The sequence below is a fragment of the Miscanthus floridulus genome, chromosome 18 (genome assembly GCF_019320115.1).
Source record: "Miscanthus floridulus cultivar M001 chromosome 18, ASM1932011v1, whole genome shotgun sequence".
Lineage (NCBI taxonomy): Eukaryota > Viridiplantae > Streptophyta > Magnoliopsida > Poales > Poaceae > Miscanthus > Miscanthus floridulus.
In genome coordinates this window covers 91,688,993-91,695,956 of record NC_089597.1, presented here as the reverse complement: position 1 = coordinate 91,695,956, position 6,964 = coordinate 91,688,993, and positions in this window count along the sequence as shown.

Sequence of the window (6,964 nt, the reverse complement as noted above, 5' to 3'; positions counted from 1 at the left end):
GTGGCACGGAGCATGGAGGTGGAGGACCTCCGCCTTCATTGTGCCAATGTAAAGGTCAAGGCAGCCATGGCCCAGGAGCAGGTCGCCCCTCTGGCGGCGTGGGTCAAGGAGTTGGAGGAGGAGCTAACCCGCATGGCCGGTGAGCGGGATGCCTTCAAGTCCTAGGCTAGAGAAGCCACGGCCTCGGGCAAGGTCCTTACTGGGCAGCTAGGGGCAGAGCAGAGTGCGCACCAGCTGATGAAAGGCGCCATGGATGAGGCCCTTACGGTGGCTAAGGTCTCTTGGACCGAGGCTATGGTCTAGAGGGGAAAGGCCGAGGGTGAGTCCTATTCCCCTCGTTTTATTCGCTTTTCTTGTGTTCGCTCCCTAACTCCCTGGTGTAATGCAAAGCTAGGGAGAGAGGCTTCCAGGGCAGCCGAGGCTGCTCAGGTCGAGGCCCATCACCTAAAGGAAAAGGCCAAGGCGTCTCGGGTCGAGGCCCAGTGTTGGAAGGAGAAAGCCGAGGCCTCTCAGGTCGAGGCCCAATGCTGGGGGCAGAAGGCTAAGGGTGAGTTCTATAGACTTCCGCCCTTGTTCTAGCTTGTACTCCTTTGCGCTCAACCTTGTTCCATTGCGTTTGGCACAGAGCTAGATAAGGAGGTCACCCAGGTAGCCAAGGCCTCCGCCGCAGTGCAGGCAGTGCTTGAAACTGAGATCGGGGAGCATGATGCGCTAAAGAGCGCTGCCCGTACCACCTACGAGGCCCTGGAAGTCGAGGGGGTCTAGTCAGGAAGCTCTCTCGGGAGCCGCTTGATTGCGTTGAGTGGCCAAGTGGGCGAGAGACTCCGAGGGGCGCTGCATACGGGCATCAAGCGTGCGCTAGCCATCATTGCTTCACACTACATTGGCGTTGACCTCCAAGCCATTAGCGATGGCTACGTCCTGCCCGATGATGACGAGGAGGCCGATGAGGCGGTCGCGAAGCTGATGGAGGCGGCAGAGGGCCCCAACACGACGCTGGCCAAGCTATTCAAAGAGGAGGTGGTCCCTCCCCCGCCGTCCATCGATGCTGGAGGCCCTGAGCCTTGACCTGGGCCCAAGAGGCCATGTAAATAAACTAGGGATTAACTTTGTATCATGATGCTTGTGGCCATCGAGGCCTTTTTTAAAGTAATCATGATTCTTAATCATTTTTCTTGTATTTCCAAGCCTCTGCCCTCTGTTGTCTCTGATCAGATGTCTTTTGCAAAAAAAACCTCTTTGGAACCTAAGTCACCCCTTGGGCGAAAGGTGGTGAGGGAGTGCCGTAGCCTGGAGGCGTAGGCCGTCTGGCGACTCTACCAGCCTTCTGGCCCTGAGACAGACTTTTGGTCCTTGGGTTTTTCACAACAGATTCGTCAAAGCATGCTAGAAAGTTTGGCGTAGGAATTTTTTTGAAAAACAACTAAAAATGGTGCGTGGGACTTAGGGGGGAGTCCCCCATCTAGCCCCCATGGGAGGCTCGGTTTTGTAGAAGCAGAGTCGTGTCTCCCTTGTGATGTTATCGCACTGTCGAGGCCCATGATGGGGCTCGGGAGGTTTCTCGAGGGATTAGAACAACTGAACAACACTTCTTAATTGTATTTCGAGAAATGATATATACAATGCTTGAAAATTTAAGAGTAAAAGCGATGTAGCTATTCTATGTTCCAAGCGTTGGTGAGGATTTTGCCCTTCTTGTTGGCTAGCTTGTAGGTCACGGGCTTCAGCGCTTGGGCGATGATGTACGGTCCTTCCCATGGCGGGGTCAGCTTGTGGCGGCCCTTGTTGCTCTGCCTTAGCCTCAGCACTAGGTCACCTACCTTCAGGTCTCGGCTTCGAATGCGCCGGGCCTGATAGCACCGTAGGGCTTGCTGGTACTTGGCCGAATGTAGTAGCGCTACATCTCGGGCTTCCTCCAGTTGGTCGAGGGCGTCTTCGTGGGTGGTGTGGTTGCTTTGCTCATTGTAGGCCTGTAGCCTTGGGGAACCATATTACAAGTCAGTGGGGAGGACAGCCTCGGCTCCATAGACCAGGAAGAAAGGTGTGAACCCCATGGCTCGGCTTGGAGTGTTCCTTAGGCTCCAGATGACCGATGGGAGTTTGGCGAGCCATTTTTTGCCAAACTTCTTCAACCGGTTGTAAATTCTAGGCGTAGAGGATGTTGAGGCCGCTGCCTCCATCCATCAACACCTTGGTGAGTCAGGTGTTGCTGATGATCGGGTCGATGACAAGTGGGTACTGCCTGGGATTTGGGACATGGTCAGGGTGGTCATCCCAACCAATGGTGATCGCTTTCCGAGACCAGTCGAGGTACCAGGGAGTGGCCTCCTTAACCGAGAAGACCTCTCGGCGTTCCCTCTTTCGCTGGCGTGCCGTAAGGCACGCCGAGGGTCTGCCAAAGATCATGAAGGCATTGTGCACCTCGGGGAACCCTTCGTCCTAGTTGTCGTCCCGGTCACCGGCTCCCCTCTTCTTGGCATCATCGTCGGGGAGCCCGAGCTTGGCGTAATAATGCCGGAGCATGGTGCAATCCTCGAGGGTGTGCCTCATCGGGCCTAGGTGATAAGGGCAGGGCTTCTTCAGCATGTCATCAAAGAGCCCAGGGCCCCTGGGGCCTCAGGGATTCTTGCGCTCCACGGCCGTGACTAGATCAGCCTCAAGGATCTCCTGCTTCCCCTGGTGACCCTTTTTCTTTTTCCTAGGGAGGCGGGGAGCCGAGGCCTCGGTGTCCTCGTCCCTCTACTTCCCCTTGGCATCGTTGTCGGGGAAGATGGCTCCAACTACCTCTTCGTCCAAGGCGAAGTTGGTCATGATGTCAAGGAGCGCGGCAGCTGAGCGCGGCATGTTCTGGCCTAACTCTCAGACCAAGTCTTGGCAGGTGGTGCTGGAGAGGAAAGCCTGGACAATTTCTAAGTCGCCGATGCTGGGCAACTCAGTGCACTATTTGGAGAAGCACTGGATGAAGTCTCGGAGAGACTTGTCCGGTTTTTGGCGATAGCTCTTAAGGTCCCAAGAGTTTCCAGGGTGCGTGTATGTGCCCTGGAAATTCCCGACGAAGATCCTAACCAAGTCACGCCAGTCATGGATCTATGAGGGAGGAAGGTGTTCGAGCCAGGCTCGTGCTGAGTCTAACAAGAGTAAGGGGAGGTTGCGGATGATGAGCAGGTCATCATCCATGCCGCCTAGCTAACAAGCCAGGCGGTAATCGGCAAGCCAGAGCTCGGGGTTAGTCTCGCCATTGTACTTTGTCAAGTTGGCCGGTTGCCAAAACCAGGCCGAGAAATGAGCAACATGGATGGCTCTGCTAAAAACTCGTGGGCCAGGTGGCTCAGGAGAAGGACTGCGGTCCTCCTCACTGTCGTAGCAGCTGCCTTGGTGCGGATGGTAGCCTCGGGCAGGCCCCTCACTGTCGTGGCGCCATCGTCGGCCGACCACCTCGTGGTTGCCTTGCGCCTCATGTCGGTTGTTGAGGCAGTCATGGACCGAGGGGACCCTGTTGATTGTCAGCGCTCGAGCGGGCTCGGGACGAACCGAGGCCTCTCTATCCTACCGATGCGTTGCCGAGGGGAGGTCCAAGGTGGCTCCACACCGTCGGGAGGCAGAACTCTCGGCCTGCTGCACCGCGATGGTCTCGAGGAGATCCCAGAGCTCATCGTGAACCCATCACCCCTCCGTGGTAGAGCTTGGTGATGGGGCAGAGCTTGGTGATGGGGCGTTGCCGCACGCCACTGGTGTCTTTCCCTTATCCAGGCTTAGGCTAGACAGGTCCCCAACTAGGGACCTTGTGCCAATAGCTGGGCATGGGATACCAGCGGAGCACGGCGTGTCACCCTGGGTTCACGTGGTGTTGGTGTGGCCCCGCTCACATCGTGCCTAGCGAGCGCGACGAGAGCGGCCGCCCAAGTGCCGCCTGCGCCTAGGCTGTGGGTGCAAGACGTCGTCATCAGTAGGCGGGGCTCGGGGTGTGAGGAGTACCATGTCATACTTGTGCCCTAGAGACATGAACTCTAGGCTCCTAAACCAGACCACTGTGCCAAGACGTAGTGGTCGTACAGGGTCTGCCATCCAGAACTTGTTGGGATGACAAAGCTGACACATAGATCCCCTACCTAGCGCGCCAACTGTCGGTATTTTGGACCGATGGGCCCTCAACCAACTAGTAAATTTGTACTGCGTGCTCCCAATCCTGGATGGTGATGCCAAGAGACACAAGGTTTATATTGGTTTAGGTAATGAGCACCCTACGTCTAGTTTGAGAGATCGATCTTGTATTCCTTGCACCGAAGTGCTCGTACTAGGGGGTTACAAGCAGGGCGAGAGAGGGAGCTAGTCCCAGGTCTCTACGTAGAGTGGCGTGGATTGCTTGAGATGTTGATCTTAGACAGCGAGGAAGCTCGAGCATTCGTGTGTGTGTTCATGCGTGAGTTCGCTGCGTGGGCATAGGCCTAAATCGTTTTTTCCCTAGAAACGGCCCTGATCCCTCCCTTTTATAGTTGAAGGGGGGACAAGGGTGACACATGCGCTAGCTACACGGTGTCGTGTGAACGGGGTGGCATGTCCGAGCCCTGTAGCCTATTACTGTGGTGGCGTGGGCGATGGAGTGGTCTCATCCTTGAAGTACTGGGGCGACGCATCAGTCACATCTGATCTTGTGCATCGTGGGAGCTCTAGTGTTACCTCGAAGCGGGCATGGCGGTCGGCGTGCTGGTCACTGTGTGTTGACTGCGTGAGAAGCCGAGGCTCAGTTGGTGCTGAGGCCGAACCATCATGGGAGGCTCGGCAGACGTGGATCCCGGGGTTGCCGAGCCCCTGAAGTAGATTGTCGAGGCTTGGAGGGAGTAGTTGGTCTCATACACTGATTTCGAGGCTATGGTGACCCGGACTTGACTCCCCATGCCGCGTTGTCTCTAGGGCGGGGGTTAGGTGGCACAGCGTAGTGCAGGCGCTAATCGTGGGCACAGCACCAGAGCACAGTGCCTGGTAATCCCCGCCGTGCCCAGTCTAGGTCGGTATGGCGCTGATGCAACTTCCTGTCCCGTCGGCCATTCTGCAGTGTCAAGCTATCGTCCGGCTGAGATTGCGGAAGTGGTTGGCGCATTAATGGGACGCGACGCGCTATTGGGGAGGCTGGTCGAGGCAGAAGCGATGGGATGTTGCCGAGCAGGCTTCGAGCGAGATGGAGAACCGTCATCTCGTCCGAGGCTTTACACGTGGGGCCTCAGGCAGGACGGAGAATCAGTTCCCCGTCGAGGCCCCCTGTGCGAGGCCTCATGCAAGGCGGAGATTTGGCAAGCCGCCAAGACCTCCCATGCGAGACCAGGAGCGAGGCGGAGAGCTAGCGGGCTCGGACGAGGCCAGGGTTTAACAAATGGCTTACCCTTTGGCTCTGTTATTGATGGGGTTTACGTGATTCTTTTGGTGTACGCTCGGGGTACCCCATTTTATGGTACCCGACACGCCCAGTCTCCAATTATCATTCATATATATATATATATATATATATATATATATATATATATATATATATATATATATATATATATATTCCATGTGATAGTAATATAATAACAACAATAATATCTTTCATATCTCTCGTGAGTGATAGGTAATCACTCGACTCCTACCGGATCCTATAGCATAGCAATCTACATGATCCTAACATACTAGTAGTACTCATAGGATAACGATATATATATGCAAGTGGTTTTCATTCAACTCCTTAAAACTTAATGCACAGGCATAAGATAAAGTGTAGAATAATAGGGGTTATGCACCGGGGCTTACCTGGGTAAGATATAACCAAAAGTTAGCATTCCATCATAGTGACACAATCATTGAGGCATCATCTTTTCTGCTACCTCAGTCGACTCCATGATCCATCGTTGTTCCTATTATGATATACGTGGATACAACACAGAGGCGCAATTAATCAACAGTAACCACAACTCTTAAATATACGATTACGCTCCGCAAGCTAACGAGCCAGATTTAATGAGTAATGTACTGGTCTATGTATCCATGTCGCCAAGTAAGGCTTTGTCTCCAAAAAAATGTTCTAGTTTTAAAATCCCAAGGTGTTTTGGCATTCTATTGATTAAACCTATATTTTCAAACTAGGGCTCATTTAGCTACCTAGCAAACTAATTATTATGGAGCTACAAAAATTACAGTGAGCACCTAATAATGTTAGGAATTTACTGTGAAAGTTTCAGATCCAACACTATCACCAATTTATCACAACAATTCCTACAAGTTTATATTTTAATAATATTAAGCATCTCAATTTAATTAGATCACTTCTGAAAATATTATAAAACTATGTGAATAAAATATACTAGCAGATAGATCATGATTTTAGGAACTTAACAAAATTAGTTTCACAATTTTTGGTTAACTACACAATTTTATATTAAATTTACAAATTTACCTTAGAAGCTAAATTAGAAAATGCTTAGAAAACAAAAAGGGCTAGTGGCGACCATTTCGGCCCGGTAGCCCAGCGTGGCGCAGCTGTGCATGCGGCACGGTGGCCCAGCAACAGCCCAAGGCAAGGGGCACCCGCGTGCGCTCGCATTTTGCAAAAGAGGGCTAGGGCTTTTGGATAATCACGCGAAGCAATGGAACACGATTACTATAGACTCACGCTTTGCATTAAAGACCCTAGGATTTGTTGCCTTTGCAACGGTGCAGTCCTCGGCATACCTACGTGTGGTGGCGTGGCACACCTACGGCAACGATGGTTACGTCGAGCAACCTAGGCTCGCTACGACGGCATTAAAGGGCCGACCACCATCTATAGCTAAACGCGCAAGGATGGGTGGCGTTATGGACTCGGAGGCACACTGTCGTGGGTTGTAGCAGTGAGCGACTATCCGCAGTGGCGGTGCGACTGTTTTGGCAAGCCTACGCCCTCACAGCAAGGTAGAGATGGCAGAGAAGCATCCGTAGCTCACCGTGGTGTATG